Source organism: Hyperoodon ampullatus, assembly GCF_949752795.1.
Source record: "Hyperoodon ampullatus genome assembly, contig: scaffold_228, whole genome shotgun sequence".
Taxonomy (NCBI): domain Eukaryota; kingdom Metazoa; phylum Chordata; class Mammalia; order Artiodactyla; family Ziphiidae; genus Hyperoodon; species Hyperoodon ampullatus.
This window is the reverse complement of record NW_027640668.1, coordinates 236,657-259,248: the sequence shown is the minus strand read 5'-3', so window position 1 is coordinate 259,248 and position 22,592 is coordinate 236,657.

Below are 22,592 nucleotides of genomic sequence, written 5' to 3'. Positions count from 1 at the left end.
GAAGAATAATTAACCAAAGTCTCAGCCCCCCACCGGGAACCAGTATAGGTCCTGAACGAAAATTTTGGACTTGCGGTCAGCTCACCAAAAACGAGTTGAAAAATGGAGCTTAGGGGCACAGCAATTCACAAACTGGCCGAGTAATAAAGGACAACTATCGTCCAAAAATCTGTTGAGGGAAGGCAGCGAGGCGGACTTGAAAGCGAGGCAGAATAGCAGTAAACAGATTTCAAGAGGTACGTTGGAATCGCCTTTAAAGCACAGGAAGAGGGGCACAACTTCGACAATGATGCACTTGGCCAAAAAGGGCGTATGCGTTTTCTCCTGAATATATTCAGGAGAAAACGCATACGCCCTTTTTGGCCAAGCAAGCAAGCGGGCAATGCAAATCTGCATTACAAAGAAGTATCACTTCCCACCCGTCAAAAGGGACATCCACAAAATGTGTAAAAACCAGAAAGGCAAGACAGGCCCTGGAGAACAGGGAGCCTTGTTATGCTGATGATCGGGATGTAAATTGCCAACTGCCTCTCTGGAGGAGTGCATTGTGTTCCCTAAAACAAGTAAAGAACAGAGCTACAGAGCCAAGGGCACTTCCAGTCTAGGGAATATACCTTGGGAAAACTGAAAATCAATAAGACAGAGCCACCCAAATATTTAGGGCTGCACTGCTTACAAGGACCTCAACTTGGATACACCTTAAGTATCCCAGGAAATATAAAAATGGTTCAAAAAATTTTGGTACTTACGTACGATGGAATATCCCTCAGCCATGAAATCAATGTCATAAGACCAGTAGCAGCAAAATGGGTGGATTCAGGTACGATGATTCTAAGTGAAATAAGTCACACAGAAAAAGAAACTTATCATAAGATATCACTTATGAAGATCCTGTGAACATGGCTACACTTGAACTGAGTTAGGAAAGAGAACAGTGTCTCACATTTAGAAAACACTCTTATGCCTGCTTAAGGGGGAAGGAGAGATGGGGTGATGCATAAAACCAGAGTTTGATATAAGCACAGGTACCGTTCCAAAAACCAACTATGGAATAGACAAGACCTACACCTTCCTCAGTGAAAGGGACTCAAAACACCATATTTCCCGCAGAGGAATATATCTGACTAGTAAGAATCTTAAAACCTATGTATTGATATGTCTCCGTAAGGGAATCAAGTGTGTCTAGACTGGCATAAACATGGCAGCGAGAATCAGCTCAAACCCACTATAAAAAGGAATTTCAAAAACAAAACAAAAAAACTGGGAAATTCTTTACAATTCCTTCAGGGTCCCTGATGAAACCTGGAATGACCCTATCTACAACAGCAGCTGGATGTGGCATAAGGAGGGACACTTGGGACTGAGACGATAGGTGAGATTGGGTGAGCAAATGCAGACCCTTTAAAGCACAAATGACCGGCACCCATTCCATGGGTCCCAACTCTCCAGGTTGAAAGGAATATTACTACAGCTATAACATGTACGGGAAACCTAGAGAAAGGACACACTGTGAATACGAAAGGTTTCTAAAACTCAACGAATATTCCCTCTCCTGGTGCTCCGGTTTGACTTTACATCTGCTTTACTATCAACCACCCAACTTCGAGAGACAGCCCCTTTAACCTCCTGGTTCGCACAGGTTGCCAATTTGGCAGAGGATGAAAGGGAAGATGGGAACCAATGAGAGAGTAGCTGTTAGGCATTTGGACGGGCACATATCACTGTAATTTCCCGACAGGAAGAAGAATTAACCAAAGTCTCAGTCTCCCACAGGGAACCAGTATAGGTCCTGAACCAAAATTTTGGACTTGCGGTCAGCTCACCAAAAACGAGTTGAAAAATGGAGCTCAGGGGCACAGCAATTCACAAACTGGCCGAGTAATAAAGGACAACTATCGTCCAAAAATCTGTTGAGGAAAGGCAACGAGGCGGACTGGAAAGCGAGGCAGAATAGCAGGAAACAGATTTCAAGAGGTACGTTGGAATCGCCTTTAAAGCCCAGGAAGAGGGGCACAACTTCGACAATGATGCACTTGGCCAAAAAGGGCGTATGCGTTTTCTCCTGAATATATTCAGGAGAAAACGCATACGCCGTTTTTGGCCAAGCAAGCAAGCGGCCCATGCAAATCTGCACTACAAAGAAGTATCACTTCCCACCGGTCAAAAGGGACATCCACAAAATATGTAAAAACCAGAAAGGCAAGACAGGCCCTGGAGAACAGGGAGCCTTGTTATGCTGATGGGCGGGATGTAAATTGCCAACTGCCTCTCTGGAGTAGTGCATTGTGTTCCCTAAAACAAGTAAACAACAGAGCTACAGAGCCAAGGGCACTTCCAGTCTATGGAATATACCTTGGGAAAACTGAAAATCAATAAGACAGAGCCACCCCAAAATTTAGGGCTGCACTGCTTACAAGGACCTCAACTTGGATACACCTTAAGTATCCCAGGAAATATAAAAATGGTTCAAAAATTGTGGTACTTACGTACGATGGAATATCCCTCAGGCATGAAATCAATGTCATAAGACCAGTAGCAGCAAAATGGGTGCATTCAGGTACGATGATTCTAAGTGAAATAAGTCACACAGAAAAAGAAACTTATCATAAGATATCACTTATGAAGATCCTATAAACATGGCTACACTTGAACTGAGTTAGGAAAGAGAACAGTGTCTCATATTTAGAAAACACTCTTATGCCTGCTTAAGGGGGAAGGAGAGGTGGGGTGATGCATAAAACCAGAGTTTGATATAAGCACACGTACCGTTCCAAAAACCAACTATGGAATAGACAAGACCTACACCTTCCTCAGTGAAAGGGACTCAAAACCCCATATTTGCCGCAGAGGAATATATCTGACTAGTCAGAATCTTAAAACCTATGTATTGATATGTCTCCGTAAGGGAATCAAGTGTGTCTAGACTGGCATAAACATGGCAGCGAGAATCAGCTCAAACCCACTATAAAAAGGAATTTCAAAAACAAAACAAAAAAACTGGGAAATTCTTTACAATTCCTTCAGGGTCCCTGATGAAACCTGGAATGACCCTATCTACAAAGACAGCTGGATGTGGCATAAGGAGGGACACTTGGGACTGAGACGATTGGTGAGATTGGGTGAGCAAATGCAGACACTTTAAAGCACAAATGCCTGACACCCTTTCCATGGGCCCCAACTCTCCAGGTTGAAGCGAATATTACTACAGCTATGACATGTACTGGAAACCTAGAGAACGGACACACTGTGAATACGAAAGGTTTCTAAAACTCAACGAATAGTCCCTCACCTGGCGCTCCGGTTTGACTTTTCATCTGCTTTACTATCAACCCCCCAACTTGGAGAGACAGCCCCTTTAACCTCCTGGTTCACACAGGTTGCCAAATTGACAAAGCATGAAAGGGAATAGGGAGAACCAATGAGAGAGTAGCTGTTAGGCGTTAGGACGGGCACATATCACTCTAATTTCCCGGCATGAAGAATAATTAACCAAAGTCTCAGCCACCCACCGCGAACCAGTATAGGTCCTGAACCAAAATTTTGGACTTGCAGTCAGCTCACCAAAAACGAGTTGAAAAATGGAGCTCAGGGGCACAGCAATTCACAAACTGGCCAAGTAATAAAGGACAACTATCGTCCAAAAATCTGTTGAGGGAAGGCAGCGAGGCGGACTTGAAAGCGAGGCAGAATAGCAGGAAACAGATTTCAAGAGGTACGTTGGAATTGCCTTTAAAGCACAGGTAGAGGGGCAAAACTTCGAAAATGATGCCCTTGGCCAAAAACGGCGTATGGGTTTGCTCCTGAATATATTCAGGAGAAAACGCATACGCCCTTTTTGGCCAAGCAAGCAAGCGGGCAATGCAAATCTGCACTACAAAGAAGTATCACTTCCCACCGGTCAAAAGGGACATCCACAAAATGTGTAAAAACCAGCAAGGCAAGACAGGCCCCGGAGAACAGGGAGCCTTGTTATGCTGATGGGTGGGATGTAAATTGCCAACTGCCTCTCTGGAGGAGTGCATTGTGTTCCCTAAAACAAGTAAAGAACAGAGTTACAGAGCCAAGGGCACTTCCAGTCTACGGAATATACCTTGGGAAAACTGAAAATCAATAAGACACTGCCACCCCAAAATTTATGGCTGCACTGCTTACAAGGACCTCAACCTGGATACACCTTAAGTATCCCAGCAAATATAAAAATGGTTCAAAAAATTGTGGTACTTACGTACGATGGAATATCCCTCAGCCATGAAATCAATGTCATAAGACCAGTAGCAGCAAAATGGGTGGATTCACGTACGATGATTCTAAGTGAAATAAGTCACACAGAAAAAGAAACTTATCATAAGATATCACTTATGAAGATCCTATAAACATGGCTACACTTGAACTGGGTTAGGAAAGAGAACAGTGTCTCATATTTATAAAACACTCTTATGCCTGCTTAAGGGGGAAGGAGAGGTGGGGTGATGCATAAAACCAGAGTTTGATATAAGCACAGGTACCGTTCCAAAAACCAACTATGGAATAGACAAGACCTACACCTTCCTCAGTGAAAGGGACACAGAACCCCATATTTCCCGCAGAGGAATATATCTGACGAGTAAGAATCTTAAAACCTATGTATTGATATGTCACCGTAAGGGAATCAAGTGTTTCTAGACTGGCATAAAAATGGCAGCGAGAATCAGCTCAAACCCACTATAAAAAGGAATTTAAAAACAAAACAAAAAAACTGGGAAATTCTTTACAATTCCTTCAGGGTCCCTGTTGAAACCTGGAATGACCCTATCTACAACGACATGTGGATGTGGCATAAGGAGGGACACTTGGGACTGAGAGGATTGGTGAGATTGGATGAGCAAATGCAGACCCTTTAAATCACAAATGCCTGGCACCCATTCCATGGGCCCCAACTCTCCAGGTTGAAGGGAATATTACTACAGCTATAACATGTACGGGAATCCTAGAGAACGGACACACTCTGAATACGAAAGGTTTCTAAAACTCAAGAAATAGTCCCTCTCCTGGTGCTCCGGTTTGACTTTCCATCTGCTTTACTATCAACCTCCCAACTTGGAGAGACAGCCCCTTTAACCTCCTGGTTCACACAGGTTTCCAATTTGGCAGAGAATGAAAGGGAAGAGGGAGAACCAATGAGAGAGTAGCTGTTAGGCATTTTGAAGGGCACATATCACTGTAATTTCCCGGCAGGAAGAAGAATTAACCAAAGTCTCAGCCACCCACCTGGAACCAGTATAGGTCCTGAACCAAAATTTTGGACTTGCGGTCAGCTCACCAAAAACGACTTGAAAAATGGAGCTCAGGGGCACAGCAATTCACAAACTGGCCGAGTAATAAAGGACAACTATCGTCCAAAAATCTGTTGAGGGAAGGCAATGAGGCGGACTTGAAAGCGAGAAAGAATAGCAGGAAACAGATTTCAAGAGGTACGTTGGAATTGCATTTAAAGCACAGAAAGAGGGGCACAACTTAGACAATGATGCCCTTTTTGGCCAAGCAAGCAAGCGGGCAATGCAAATCTGCACTACAAAGAAGTATCACTTCCCACCGGTCAAAAGGGACATCCACAAAATGTGTAAAAACCAGAAAGGCAAGACAGGCCCTGGAGAACAGGGAGCCTTGTTATGCTGATGGGCGGGATGTAAATTGCCAACTGCCTCTCTGGAGGAGTGCATTGTGTTCCCTAAAACAAATAAACAACAGAGCTACAGAGCCAAGGGAACTTCCAGTGTAGGGAATACACCTTGGGAAAACTGAAAATCGATAAGACAGAGCCACCCCAAAATTTAGGGCTGCACTGCTTACAAGGACCTCAACTTGGGTACACCTTAAATATCCCAGGAAATATAAAAATGGTTCAAAAAATTGTGGTACTTACGTACGATGGAATATCCCTCAGCCATGAAATCAATGTCATAAGACCAGTAGCAGCAAAATGGGTGGATTCAGGTTCCGTGATTCTAAGTGAAATAAGTCACAAAGAAAAAGCAACTTATCATAAGATATCACTTATGAAGATCCTGAAAACATGGCTACACTTGAACTGAGTTAGGAAAGAGAACAGTGTCTCACATTTAGAAAACACTCTTATGCCTGCTTAAGGCGGAAGGAGAGATGGGGTGATGCATAAAACCAGAGTTTGATATAAGCACACGTACCGTTCCAAAAACCAACTAAGGAATAGACAAGACCTACACCTTCCTCAGTGAAAGGGACTCAAAACACCATATTTCCCGCAGAGGAATATATCTGACTAGTAAGAATCTTAAAACCTATGTATTGATATGTCTCCGTAAGGGAATCAAGTGTGTCTAGACTGGCATAAACATGGCAGCGAGAATCAGCTCAAACCCACTATAAAAAGGAATTTCAAAAACAAAACAAAAAAACTGGGAAATTCTTTACAATTCCTTCAGGGTCCCTGATGAAACCTGGAATGACCCTATCTACAACAGCAGCTGGATGTGGCATAAGGAGGGACACTTGGGACTGAGACGATAGGTGAGATTGGGTGAGCAAATGCAGACCCTTTAAAGCACAAATGCCCGGCACCCATTCCATGGGTCCCAACTCTCCAGGTTGAAAGGAATATTACTACAGCTATAACATGTACGGGAAACCTAGAGAAAGGACACACTGTGAATACGAAAGGTTTCTAAATCTCAACGAATATTCCCTCTCCTGGTGCTCCGGTTTGACTTTACATCTGCTTTACTATCAACCACCCAACTTGGAGAGACAGCACCTTTAACCTCCTGGTTCGCACAGGTTTCCAATTTGGCAGAGGATGAAAGGGAAGAGGGAGAACCAATGAGAGAGTAGCTGTTAGGCATTTGGACGGGCACATATCACTGTAATTTCCTGGCAGGAAGAAGAATTAACCAAAGTCTCAGCCACCCACCGGGAACCAGTATAGGTCCTGAACCAAAATTTTGGACTTGCGGTCAGCTCACCAAAAACGAGTTGAAAAATGGAGCTCAGGGGCACAGCAATTCACAAACTGGCCGAGTAATAAAGGACAACTATCGTCCAAAAATCTGTTGAGGGAAGGCAACGAGGCGGACTTGAAAGCGAGGCAGAATAGCAGGAAACAGATTTCAAGAGGTACGTTGGAATCGCCTTTAAAGCACAGGAAGAGGGGCACAACTTCGACAATGATGCACTTGGCCAAAAAGGGCGTATGCGTTTTCCCCTGAATATATTCAGGGGAAAACGCATACGCCCTTTTTGGCCAAGCAAGCAAGCGGGCAATGGAAATCTGCACTACAAGGAAGTATCATTTCCCACCGGTCAAAAGGGACATCCACAAAATGTGTAAAAACCAGAAAGGCAAGACAGGCCCTGGAGAACAGGGAGCCTTGTTATGCTGATGATCGGGATGTAAATTGCCAACTGCCTCTCTGGAGGAGTGCATTGTCTTCCCTAAAACAAGTAAAGAACAGAGCTACAGAGCCAAGGGCACTTCCAGTCTAGGGAATATACCTTGGGAAAACTGAAAATCAATAAGACAGAGCCACCCCAAAATTTAGGGCTGCACTGCTTACAAGGACCTCAACTTTGAAACACCTTAAGTATCCCAGGAAATATAAAAATGGTTCAAAAAATTTTGGTACTTACATACGATGGAATATCCCTCAGCCATGAAATCAATGTCATAAGACCAGTAGCAGCAAAATGGGTGGATTCAGGTACGATGATTCTAAGTGAAATAAGTCACACAGAAAAAGAAACTTATCATAAGATATCACTTATGAAGATCCTGTAAACATGGCTACACTTGAACTGAGTTAGGAAAGAGAACAGTGTCTCACATTTAGAAAACACTCTTATGCCTGCTTAAGGGGGAAGGAGAGGTGGGGTGATGCATAAAACCAGAGTTTGATATAAGCACACGTACCGTTCCAAAAACCAACTATGGAATAGACAAGACCTACACCTTCCTCAGTGAAAGGGACTCAAAACACCATATTTCCCGCAGAGGAATATATCTGACTAGTCAGAATCTTAAAACCTATGTATTGATAGGTCTCCGTAAGGGAATCAAGTGTGTCTAGACTGGCATAAACATGGCAGCGGGAATCAGCTCAAGCCCACTATAAAAAGGAATTTCAAAAACAAAACCAAAAAACTGGGAAATTCTTTACAATTCCTTCAGGGTCTCTGATGAAACCTGGAATGACCCTATCTACAACGACAGCTGGATGTGGCATAGGGAGGAACACTTGGGACTTAGACGATTGGTGAGATTGGGTGAGCAAATGCAGACCCTTTAAAGCACAAATGCCTGGCACCCATTCCAGGGGTCCCAACTCTCCAGGTTGAAGGGAATATTACTACAGCTATAACAAGTACGGGAAACCTAGAGAACAGACACACTGTGAATACGAAAGGTTTCTAAAACTCAACGAATAGTACCTCTCCTGGTGCTGCGCTTTGACTTTACATCTGCTTTACTATCAACCTCCCAACTTGGAGAGACAGCCCCTTTAACCTCCTGGTTCGCACAGGTTGCCAATTTGGCAGAGGATGAAAGGGAAGAGGGGAACCAATGAGAGAGTAGCTGTTAGGCATTTGGACGGGCACATATCACTGTAATTTCCCGACAGGAAGAAGAATTAACCAAAGTCTCAGTCTCCCACAGGGAACCAGTATAGGTCCTGAACCAAAATTTTGGAGTTGCGGTCAGCTCACCAAAAACGAGTTGAAAAATGGAGCTCAGGGGCACAGCAATTCACAAACTGGCCGAGTAATAAAGGACAACTATCGTCCAAAAATCTGTTGAGGAAAGGCAACGAGGCGGACTTGAAAGCGAGGCAGAATAGCAGGAAACAGATTTCAAGAGGTACGTTGGAATCGCCTTTAAAGCACAGGAAGAGGGGCACAACTTCGACAATGATGCACTTGGCCAAAAAGGGCGTATGCGTTTTCTCCTGAATATATTCAGGAGAAAACGCATACGCCCTTTTTGGCCAAGCAAGCAAGCGGCCAATGCAAATCTGCACTACAAAGAAGTGTCACTTCCCACCGGTCAAAAGGGACATCCACAAAATATGTAAAAACCAGAAAGGCAAGACAGGCCCTGGAGAACAGGGAGCCTTGTTATGCTGATGGGCGGGATGTAAATTGCCAACTGCCTCTCTGGAGTAGTGCATTGTGTTCCCTAAAACAAGTAAACAACAGAGCTACAGAGCCAAGGGCACTTCCAGTCTATGGAAAATACCTTGGGAAAACTGAAAATCAATAAGATAGAGCCACCCCAAAATTTAGGGCTGCACTGCTTACAAGGACCTCAACTTGGATACACCTTAAGTATCCCAGGAAATATAAAAATGGTTCAAAAATTGTGGTACTTACGTACGATGGAATATCCCTCAGGCATGAAATCAATGTCATAAGACCAGTAGCAGCAAAATGGGTGGATTCAGGTACGATGATTCTAAGTGAAATAAGTCACACAGAAAAAGAAACATATCATAAGATATCACTTATGAAGATCCTATAAACATGGCTACACTTGAACTGAGTTAGGAAAGAGAACAGTGTCTCATATTTAGAAAACACTCTTATGCCTGCTTAAGGGGGAAGGAGAGGTGGGGTGATGCATAAAACCAGAGTTTGATATAAGCACAGGTACCGTTCCAAAAACCAACTATGGAATAGACAAGACCTACACCTTCCTCAGTGAAAGGGACTCAAAACCCCATATTTGCCGCTGAGGAATATATCTGACTAGTAAGAATCTTAAAACCTATGTATTGATATGTCTCCGTAAGGGAATCAAGTGTGTCTAGACTGGCATAAACATGGCAGCGAGAATCAGCTCAAACCCACTATAAAAAGGAATTTCAAAAACAAAACAAAAAAACTGGGAAATTCTTTACAATTCCTTCAGGGTCCCTGATGAAACCTGGAATGACCCTATCTACAACGACAGCTGGATGTGGCATAAGGAGGGACACTTGGGACTGAGACGATTGGTGAGATTGGGTGAGCAAATGCAGACACTTTAAAGCACAAATGCCTGACACCCTTTCCATGGGCCCAAACTCTCCAGGTTGAAGCGAATATTACTACAGCTATGACATGTACTGGAAACCTAGAGAACGGACACACTGTGAATACGAAAGGTTTCTAAAACTCAACGAATAGTCCCTCACCTGGCGCTCCGGTTTGACTTTTCATCTGCTTTACTATCAACCCCCCAACTTGGAGAGACAGCCCCTTTAACCTCCTGGTTCACACAGGTTGCCAAATTGACAAAGCATGAAAGGGAATAGGGAGAACCAATGAGAGAGTAGCTGTTAGGCGTTAGGACGGGCACATATCACTCTAATTTCCCGGCATGAAGAATAATTAACCAAAGTCTCAGCCACCCACCGCGAACCAGTATAGGTCCTGAACCAAAATTTTGGACTTGCAGTCAGCTCACCAAAAACGAGTTGAAAAATGGAGCTCAGGGGCACAGCAATTCACAAACTGGCCAAGTAATAAAGGACAACTATCGTCCAAAAATCTGTTGAGGGAAGGCAGCGAGGCGGACTTGAAAGCGAGGCAGAATAGCAGGAAACAGATTTCAAGAGGTACGTTGGAATTGCCTTTAAAGCACAGGTAGAGGGGCAAAACTTCGAAAATGATGCCCTTGGCCAAAAACGGCGTATGGGTTTGCTCCTGAATATATTCAGGAGAAAACGCATACGCCCTTTTTGGCCAAGCAAGCAAGCGGGCAATGCAAATCTGCACTACAAAGAAGTATCACTTCCCACCGGTCAAAAGGGACATCCACAAAATGTGTAAAAACCAGCAAGGCAAGACAGGCCCCGGAGAACAGGGAGCCTTGTTATGCTGATGGGTGGGATGTAAATTGCCAACTGCCTCTCTGGAGGAGTGCATTGTGTTCCCTAAAACAAGTAAAGAACAGAGTTACAGAGCCAAGGGCACTTCCAGTCTACGGAATATACCTTGGGAAAACTGAAAATCAATAAGACACTGCCACCCCAAAATTTATGGCTGCACTGCTTACAAGGACCTCAACCTGGATACACCTTAAGTATCCCAGCAAATATAAAAATGGTTCAAAAAATTGTGGTACTTACGTACGATGGAATATCCCTCAGCCATGAAATCAATGTCATAAGACCAGTAGCAGCAAAATGGGTGGATTCACGTACGATGATTCTAAGTGAAATAAGTCACACAGAAAAAGAAACTTATCATAAGATATCACTTATGAAGATCCTATAAACATGGCTACACTTGAACTGGGTTAGGAAAGAGAACAGTGTCTCATATTTATAAAACACTCTTATGCCTGCTTAAGGGGGAAGGAGAGGTGGGGTGATGCATAAAACCAGAGTTTGATATAAGCACAGGTACCGTTCCAAAAACCAACTATGGAATAGACAAGACCTACACCTTCCTCAGTGAAAGGGACACAGAACCCCATATTTCCCGCAGAGGAATATATCTGACTAGTAAGAATCTTAAAACCTATGTATTGATATGTCACCGTAAGGGAATCAAGTGTGTCTAGACTGGCATAAACATGGCAGCGAGAATCAGCTCAAACCCACTATAAAAAGGAATTTAAAAACAAAACAAAAAAACTGGGAAATTCTTTACAATTCCTTCAGGGTCCCTGTTGAAACCTGGAATGACCCTATCTACAACGACATGTGGATGTGGCATAAGGAGGGACACTTGGGACTGAGAGGATTGGTGAGATTGGATGAGCAAATGCAGACCCTTTAAATCACAAATGCCTGGCACCCATTCCATGGGCCCCAACTCTCCAGGTTGAAGGGAATATTACTACAGCTATAACATGTACGGGAATCCTAGAGAACGGACACACTCTGAATACGAAAGGTTTCTAAAACTCAAGAAATAGTCCCTCTCCTGGTGCTCCGGTTTGACTTTCCATCTGCTTTACTATCAACCTCCCAACTTGGAGAGACAGCCCCTTTAACCTCCTGGTTCACACAGGTGGCCAATTTGGCAGAGAATGAAAGGGAAGAGGGAGAACCAATGAGAGAGTAGCTGTTAGGCATTTGGACGGGCACATATCACTGTAATTTCCCGGCAGGAAGAAGAATTAACCAAAGTCTCAGCCACCCACCTGGAACCAGTATAGGTCCTGAACCAAAATTTTGGACTTGCGGTCAGCTCACCAAAAACGAGTTGAAAAATGGAGCTCAGGGGCACAGCAATTCACAAACTGGCCGAGTAATAAAGGACAACTATCGTCCAAAAATCTGTTGAGGGAAGGCAATGAGGCGGACTTGAAAGCGAGAAAGAATAGCAGGAAACAGATTTCAAGAGGTACGTTGGAATTGCATTTAAAGCACAGGAAGAGGGGCACAACTTAGACAATGATGCCCTTTTTGGCCAAGCAAGCAAGCGGGCAATGCAAATCTGCACTACAAAGAAGTATCACTTCCCACCGGTCAAAAGGGACATCCACAAAATGTGTAAAAACCAGAAAGGCAAGACACGCCCTGGAGAACAGGGAGCCTTGTTATTCTGATGGGCCAGATGTAAATTGCCAACTGCCTCTCTGGAGGAGTGCATTGTGTTCCCTAAAACAAGTAAAGAACAGAGCTACAGAGCTAAGGGCACTTCCAGTCTAGGGAATATACCTTGGGAAAACTGAATATCAATAAGACAGAGCCACCCCAAAATTTAGGGCTGCACTGCTTACAAGGACCTCAACTTGGATACACCTTAAGTATCCCAGGAAATATAAAAATGGTTCAAAAAATTGTGGTACTTACGTACCATGGAATATCCCTCAGCCATGAAATGAATGTCATAAGACCAGTAGCAGCAAAATGGGTGGATTCAGGTACGATGATTCTAAGTGAAATAAGTCACACAGAAAAAGAAACTTATCATAAGATATCACTTATGAAGATCCTATAAACATGGCTACACTTGAACTGAGTTAGCAAAGAGAACAGTGTTTTACATTTAGAAAACACTCTTATGCCTTCTTAAGGGGGAAGGAGAGGTGGGGTGATGCATAAAACCAGAGTTTGATATAAGCACAGGTACCGTTCCAAAAACCAACTATGGAATAGACAAGACCTACACCTTCCTCAGTGAAAGGGACTCAAAACACCATATTTCCCACAGAGGAATATATATGACTAGTAAGAATATTAAAACCTATGTATTGATATGTCTCCGTAAGGGAATCAAGTGTGTCTAGACTGGCATAAACATGGCAGGGAGAATCAGCTCAAACCCACTATAAAAAGGAATTTCAAAAACAAAACAAAAAAACTGGGAAATTCTTTACAATTCCTTCAGGGTCTCTGATAAAACCTGGAATGACCCTATCTACAACGACAGCTGGATGTGGCATAAGGCTGGACACTTGGGACTGAGAGAATTGGTGAGATTGGGTGAGCAAATGCAGAACCTTTAAAGCAATAATGCATGGCACCAATTCCATGGGTCCCAACTCTCCAGGTTGAAGCGAATATTACTACAGTTATAACATGTACGGGAAACCTAGAGAACGGACACACTGTGAATACGAAAGGTTTCTAAAACTCAACGAATAGTCCCTCTCCTGGTGCTCCGTTTTGACTTTCCATCTGCTTTACTATCAACCTCCCAACTTGGAGAGACAGCCCCTTTAACCTCCTTGTTCACACAGGATGCCAATTTGGCAGAGGATGAAAGGGAAAAGAGAGAACCAATGAGAGAGTAGCTGTTAGGCATTTGGACGGGCACATATCACTGTAATTTCCCGGCAGGAAGAAGAATTAACCAAAGTCTCAGCCACCCACCGGGAACCAGTATAGGTCCTGAACCAAAATTTTGGACTTGCGGTCAGCTCACCAAAAACGAGTTGAAAAATGGAGCTCAGGGGCACAGCAATTCACAAACTGGCCGAGTAATAAAGGACAACTATCGTCCAAAAATCTGTTGAGGGAAGGCAGCGAGGCGGACTTGAAAGCCAGGCAGAATAGCAGGAAACAGATTTCAAGAGGTACGTTGGAATCGCCTTTAAAGCACAGGAAGAGGGGCACAACTTCGACAATGATGCCCTTGGCCAAAAAGGGCGTATTAGTTTTCTCCTGAATATATTCAGGAGAAAACGAATATGCCCTTTTTGGCCAAGCAAGCAAGCGGGCAATGCAAATCTGCACTACAAAGAAGTATCACTTCCCACCGGTCAAAAGGGACATCCACAAAATGTGTAAAAACCAGAAAGGCAAGACAGGCCCTGGAGAACAGGGAGCCTTGTTATGCTGATGGGCGGGATGTAAATTGCCAACTGCCTCTCTGGAGGAGTGCATTGTGTTCCGTAAAACAAGTAAAGAACAGAGCTACAGAGCCAAGGGCACTTCCAGTCTAGGGAATATACCTTGGGAAAACTGAAAATCAATAATACAGAGCCACCCCAAAATTGAGGGCTGCACTGCTTACAAGGACCTCAACTTGGTTACACCTTAAATATCCCAGGAAATATAAAAATGGTTCAAAAAATTGTGGTACTTACGTACGATGGAATATCCCTCAGCCATGAAATCAATGTCATAAGACCAGTAGCAGCAAAATGGGTGGATTCAGGTTCGGTGATTCTAAGTGAACTAAGTCACACAGAAAAAGAAACTTATCATAAGATATCACTTATGAAGGTCCTGTAAACATGGCTACACTTGAACTGAGTTAGGAAAGAGAACAGTGTCTCACATTTAGAAAACACTTTTATGCCTGCTTAAGGGGGAAGGAGAGATGGGGTGATGCATAAAACCAGAGTTTGATATAAGCACACGTACCGTTCCAAAAACCAACTATGGAATAGACAAGACCTACACCTTCCTCAGTGAAAGGGACTCAAAACACCATATTTCCCGCAGAGGAATATATCTGACTAGTAAGAATCTTAAAACCTATGTATTGATATGTCTCCGTAAGGGAATCAAGTGTGTCTAGACTGGCATAAACATGGCAGCGAGAATCAGCTCAAACCCACTATAAAAAGGAATTTCAAAAACAAAACAAAAAAACTGGGAAATTCTTTACAATTCCTTCAGGGTCTCTGATGAAACCTGGAATGACCCTATCTACAATGACAGCTGGATGTGGCATAAGGAGGGACACTTGGGACTGAGACGATTGGTGAGATTGGGTGAGCTAATACAGACCCTTGAAAGCACAAATGCTTGGCACACTTTCCATGGGTCCTAACTCTCCAGGTTGAAGGGAATATTACTACAGTTATAACATGTACGGGAAACCTAGAGAACGGACACACTGTGAATACAAAAGGTTTCTAAAACTCAACGAATAGTCCCTCTCCTGGTGCTCCGCTTTGACTTTACATCTGCTTTACTATCAACCTCCCAACTTGGAGAGACAGCCCCTTTAACCTCCTGGTTCGCACAGGTTGCCAATTTGGCAGAGGAGGAAAGGAAAGAGGGAGAACCAATGAGAGAGTAGCTGTTAGGCATTTGGATGGGCACATATCACTGTAATTTCCCGGCAGGAAGAAGAATTAACCAAAGTCTCAGCCACCCACCGGGAACCAGTATAGGTCCTCAACCAAAATTTTGGAATTGCGGTCAGCTCACCAAAAACGATTTGAAAAATGGAGCTCAGAGGCACAGCAATTCACAAACTGGCCGTGTAATAAAGACAACTATCTTCCAAAAATCTGTTGAGGAAAGGCAACGAGGCGGACTTGAAAGCGAGGCAGAATAGCAGGAAACAGATTTCAAGAGGTACGTTGGAATCGCATTTAAAGCACAGGAAGAGGGGCACAACTTCGACAATGATGCACTTGGCCAAAAACGGCGTATGCATTTTCTCCTGAATATATTCAGGAGAAAACGCATACGCCCTTTTTGGCCAAGCAAGCAAGCGGGCAATGCAAATCTGCACTACAAAGAAGTATCACTTCCCACCGGTCAAAAGGGACATCCACAAAATGTGTAAAAACCAGAAAGGCAAGACAGGCCCTGGAGAACAGGGTGCCTTGTTATGCTGAAGGGTCGGATGTAAACTGCCAACTGCCTCTCTGGAGGAGTGCATTGTGTTCCCTAAAACAAGTAAAGAACAGAGCTACAGAGCCAAGGGCTCTTCCAGTCTAGGGAATGTACCTTGGGAAAACTGAAAATAAATAAGACAGAGCCACCCCAAAAGTTAGGGCTGCACTGCTTACAAGGACCTCAACTTGGATACACCGTAAGTATCCCAGGAAATATAAAAATGGTTCAAAAAATTGTGGTACTTACGTACGATGGAATATCCCTCAGCCACGAAATCAATGTCATTAGACCAGTAGCAGCAAAATGGGTGGATTCAGGTACGATGATTCTAAATGAAATAAGTCACACAGAAAAAGAAACTTATCATAAGATATCACTTACGAAGATCCTATAAACATGGCTACACTTGAACTGAGTTAGGAAAGAGAACAGTGACTCACATTCAGAAAACACTCTTATGCCTGCTTAAGGGTGAAGGAGAGGTGGGGTGATGCATAAAACCAGAATTTGATATAAGCACAAGTACCGTTCCAAAAACCAACTATGGAATAGACAAGACCTACACCTTCCTCAGTGAAAGGGACTCAAAACACCATATTTCCCGCAGAGGAATATATCTGACTAGTAAGAATCTTAAAACCTATGTATTGATATGTCTCCGTAAGGGAATCAAGTGTGTCTAGACTGGCATAAACATGGCAGCGAGAATCAGCTCAAACCCACTATAAAAAGGAATTTCAAAAACAAAACAAAAAAACTGGGAAATTCTTTACAATTCCTTCAGGGTCTCTGATGAAACCTGGAATGACCCTATCTACAATGACAGCTGGATGTGGCATAAGGAGGGACACTTGGGACTGAGACGATTGGTGAGATTGGGTGAGCTAATACAGACCCTTGAAAGCACAAATGCTTGGCACACTTTCCATGGGTCCTAACTCTCCAGGTTGAAGGGAATATTACTACAGTTATAACATGTACGGGAAACCTAGAGAACGGACACACTGTGAATACAAAAGGTTTCTAAAACTCAACGAATAGTCCCTCTCCTGGTGCTCCGCTTTGACTTTACATCTGCTTTACTATCAACCTCCCAACTTGGAGAGACAGCCCCTTTAACCTCCTGGTTCGCACAGGTTGCCAATTTGGCAGAGGAGGAAAGGAAAGAGGGAGAACCAATGAGAGAGTAGCTGTTAGGCATTTGGATGGGCACATATCACTGTAATTTCCCGGCAGGAAGAAGAATTAACCAAAGTCTCAGCCACCCACCGGGAACCAGTATAGGTCCTCAACCAAAATTTTGGAATTGCGGTCAGCTCACCAAAAACGATTTGAAAAATGGAGCTCAGAGGCACAGCAATTCACAAACTGGCCGTGTAATAAAGACAACTATCTTCCATAAATCTGTTGAGGAAAGGCAACGAGGCGGACTTGAAAGCGAGGCAGAATAGCAGGAAACAGATTTCAAGAGGTACGTTGGAATCGCATTTAAAGCACAGGAAGAGGGGCACAACTTCGACAATGATGCACTTGGCCAAAAACGGCGTATGCATTTTCTCCTGAATATATTCAGGAGAAAACGCATACGCCCTTTTTGGCCAAGCAAGCAAGCGGGCAATGCAAATCTGCACTACAAAGAAGTATCACTTCCCACCGGTCAAAAGGGACATCCACAAAATGTGTAAAAACCAGAAAGGCAAGACAGGCCCTGGAGAACAGGGTGCCTTGTTATGCTGAAGGGTCGGATGTAAACTGCCAACTGCCTCTCTGGAGGAGTGCATTGTGTTCCCTAAAACAAGTAAAGAACAGAGCTACAGAGCCAAGGGCTCTTCCAGTCTAGGGAATGTACCTTGGGAAAACTGAAAATAAATAAGACAGAGCCACCCCAAAAGTTAGGGCTGCACTGCTTACAAGGACCTCAACTTGGATACACCGTAAGTATCCCAGGAAATATAAAAATGGTTCAAAAAATTGTGGTACTTACGTACGATGGAATATCCCTCAGCCACGAAATCAATGTCATTAGACCAGTAGCAGCAAAATGGGTGGATTCAGGTACGATGATTCTAAATGAAATAAGTCACACAGAAAAAGAAACTTATCATAAGATATCACTTACGAAGATCCTATAAACATGGCTACACTTGAACTGAGTTAGGAAAGAGAACAGTGACTCACATTCAGAAAACACTCTTATGCCTGCTTAAGGGTGAAGGAGAGGTGGGGTGATGCATAAAACCAGAGTTTGATATAAGCACAAGTACCGTTCCAAAAACCAACTATGGAATAGACAAGACCTACACCTTCCTCAGTGAAAGGGACTCAAAACCACATATTTCCCGCAGAGGAATATATCTGACTAGTAAGAATCTTAAAACATATGTATTGATAAGTATCTGTAAGGGAATCAAGTGTGTCTAGACTGGCATAAACATGACAGCGAGAATCAGCTCAAACCCACTATAAAAAGGAATTTCAAAAACAAAACAAAAAAACTGGGAAATTCTTTACAATTCCTTCAGGGTCTCTGATGAAACCTGGAATGACCCTATCTACAACGACAGCTGGATGTGGCATAAGGAAGGACACTTGGGACTGAGAGGATTGGTGAGATTGGGTGAGCAAATGCAGACCCTTTAAAGCACAAATGCCTGGCACCCATTCCATGGGCCCCAACTCTCCAGGTTGAAGGGAATATTACTACAGCTATAACATGTACAGGAAACATAGAGAACGGACACACTGTGAATACGAAAGGTTTCTAAAACTCAACGAATAGTCCCTCTCCTGGTGCTCCACTTTGACTTTACATCTGCTTTACTATCAACCTCCCAACTTGGAGAGACAGCCCCTTTAACCTCCTCGTTCGCACAGGTTGCCAATTTGGCAGAGGATGAAAGGGAAGAGGGAGAACCAATGAGAGAGTAGCTGTTAGGCATTTCGAAGGGCACATATTACTGTAACTTCCCGGCAGGAAGAAGAATTAACCAAAGTCTCAGCCACCCACCGGGAACCAGTATAGGTCCTGAACCAAAATTTTGGACTTGCGGTCAGCTCACCAAAAACGAGTTGAAAAATGGAGCTCAGGGGCACAGCAATTCACAAACTGGCCGAGTAATAAAGGACAACTGTCGCCCAAAAATCTGTTGAGGGAAGGCAACGAGGCGGACTTGAAAGCGAGGCAGAATAGCAGGAAACAGATTTCAAGAGGTACGTTGGAATCGCCTTTACAGCACAGGAAGAGGGGCACAACTTCGACAATGATGCACTTAGCCAAAAAGGGCACATGCGTTTTCTCCTGAACATATTCAGGAGAAAACGCATACGCCCTTTTTGGCCAAGCAAGCAAGCGGGCAATGCAAATGTGCACTACAAAGAAGTATCACTTCCCACCGGTCAAAAGGGACATCCACAAAATGTGTAAAAACCAGAAAGGCAAGACAGGCCCTGGAGAACAGGGAGCCTTGTTATGCTGATGGGCGGGATGTAAATTGCCAACTGCCTCTCTGGAGGAGTGCATTGTGTTCCCTAAAATAAGTAAACAACAGAGCTACAGAGCCAAGGGCACTTCCAGTCTAGGGAATATACCTTGCGAAAACTGAAAATCAATAAGACAGAGCCACCCCAAAATTTCGGGCTGCACTGCTTACAAGGTCCTCAACTTGGGTACACCTTAAATATGCCAGGAAATATAAAAATGGTTCAAAAAATTGTGGTACTTATATACGATGGAATATCCCTCAGCCATGAAATCAATGTCATAAGACCAGTAGCAGCAAAATGGGTGGATTCAGGTACGATGATTCTAAGTGAAATAAGTCACACAGAAAAAGAAACTTATCATGAGATATCACTTATGAAGATCCTATAAACATGGCTACACTTGAACTGAGTTAGGAAAGAGAAGAGTGTCTCACATTTAGAAAACTCACTTATGCCTGCTTAAGGGGGAAGGAGAGGTGGGGTGATGCATAAAACCAGAGTTTGATATTAGCACAGGTACCGTTCCAAAAACCAACTATGGAATAGACAAGACCTACACCTTCCTCAGTGAAAGGGACTCAAAACCACATATTTCCCGCAGAGGAATATATCTGACTAGTAAGAATATTAAAACATATGTATTGATATGTATCCGTAAGGGAATCAAGTGTGTCTAGACTGGCATAAACATGGCAGCGAGAATCAGCTCAAACCCACTATAAAAAGGAATTTCAAAAACACAACAAAAAAACTGGGAAATTCTTTACAATTCCTTCAGGGTCTCTGATGAAACCTGGAATGACCCTATCTACAACGACAGCTGGATGTGGCATAAGGAAGGACACTTGGGACTGAGAGGATTGGTGAGATTGGGTGAGCAAATGCACACCCTTTAAAGCACAAATGCCTGGCACCCATTCCATGGGCCCCAACTCTCCAGGTTGAAGGGAATATTACTACAGCTATAACATGTACGGGAAACCTAGAGAACGGACACACTGTGAATACGAAAGGTTTCTAAAACTCAACGAATAGTCCCTCTCCTGGTGCTCCACTTTGACTTTCCATCTGCTTTACTATCAACCTCCCAACTTGGAGAGACAGCCCCTTTAACCTCCTCGTTCGCACAGGTTGCCAATTTGGCAGAGGATGAAAGGGAAGAGGGAGAACCAATGAGAGAGTAGCTGTTAGGCATTTTGAAGGGCACATATTACTGTAACTTCCCGGCAGGATGAAGAATTAACCAAAGTCTCAGCCACCCACCGGGAACCAGTATAGGTCCTGAACCAAAATTTTGGACTTGCGGTTGCTCACCAAAAACGAGTTGAAAAATGGAGCTCATGGGCACAGCAATTCACAAACCGGCCGAGTAATAAAGGACAACTATCGTCCAAAAATCTGTTGAGGGAAGGCAACGAGGCGGACTTGAAAGCGAGGCAGAATAGCAGGAAACAGATTTCAAGAGGTACGTTGGAATCGCCTTTAAAGCACAGGAAGAGGGGCACAACTTCGAAAATGATGCCCTTGGCCAAAAAGGGCGTATGCGTTTTCTCCTGATTCAGGAGAAAACGCATACGCCCTTTTTGGCCAAGCAAGCAAGCGGGCAATGCAAATGTGCACTACAAAGAAGTATCACTTCCCACCGGTCAAAAGGGACATCCAAAAAATGTGTAAAAACCAGAAAGGCAAGACAGGCCCTGGAGAACAGGGAGCCATGTTATGCTGATGGGCGGGATGTAAACTGCCAACTGCCTCTCTGGAGGAGTGCATTGTGTTCCCTAAAACAAGTAAAGAACAGAGCTACAGAGCCATGGGCACTTCCAGTGTAGGGAATATACCTTGCGAAAACTGATTATCAATAAGACAGAGCCACCCCAAAATTTAGGGCTGCACTGCTTACAAGGACCTCAACTTGGGTACACCTTAAATATCCCAGGAAATATAAAAATGGTTCAAAAAATTGTGGTACCTACGTACGATGGAATATCCCTCAGCCATGAAATCAATGTCATAAGACCAGTAGCAGCAAAATGGGTGGATTCAAGTACGATGATTCTAAGTGATATAAGTCACACAGAAAAAGAAACTTATCATAAGATATCACTTATGGAGATCCTGTAAACATGGCTACACTTGACCTGAGTTAGGAAAGAGAACAGTGTCTCATATTTAGAAAACACTCTTATGCCTGCTTAAGGGGGAAGGAGAGGTGGGGTGATGCATAAAACCAGAGTTTGATATAAGCACAGGTTCCGTTCCAAAAACCAACTATGGAATAGACAAGACCTACACCTTCCTCAGTAAAAGGGACTCAAAACACCATATTTCCCGCAGAGGAATATATCTGACTAGTAAGAATCTTAAAACCTATGTATTGATATGTCTCCGTAAGGGAATCAAGTGTGTCTAGACTGGCAAAAACATGGCAGCGAGAATCAGCTCAAACCCACTATAAAAAGGAATTTCAAAAACAAAACAAAAAAACTGGGAAATTCTTTACAATTCCTTAAGGTTCCCTGATGAAACCTGGAATGACCCTATCTACAACGACAGCTGGATGTGGCATAAGGAGGGACACTTGGGACTGAGACGATTGGTGAGATTGGGTGAGCAAATGCAGACCCTTTAAAGCACAAATGCCTGGCACACATTCCATGGGTCCCAACTCTCCAGGTTGAAGGGAATATTACTACAGTTATAACATGTACGGGAAACCTAGAGAACAGACACACTGTGAATACGAAAGGTTTCTAAAACTCAACGAATTGTCCCTCTCCTGGTGCTCCGGTTTGACTTTCCATCTGCTTTACTATCAACCCCCCAACTTGGAGAGACAGCCCCTTTAACCTCCTGGTTCACACAGGTTGCCAAATTGACAAAGGATGAAAGGGAATAGGGAGAACCAATGAGAGAGTAGCTGTTAGGCATTAGGACGGGCACATATCACTCTAATTTCCGGCATGAAGAATAATTAACCAAAGTCTCAGCCACCCACCGCGAACCAGTATAGGTCCTGAACCAAAATTTTGGACTTGCAGTCAGCTCACCAAAAACGAGTTGAAAAATGGAGCTCAGTGGCACAGC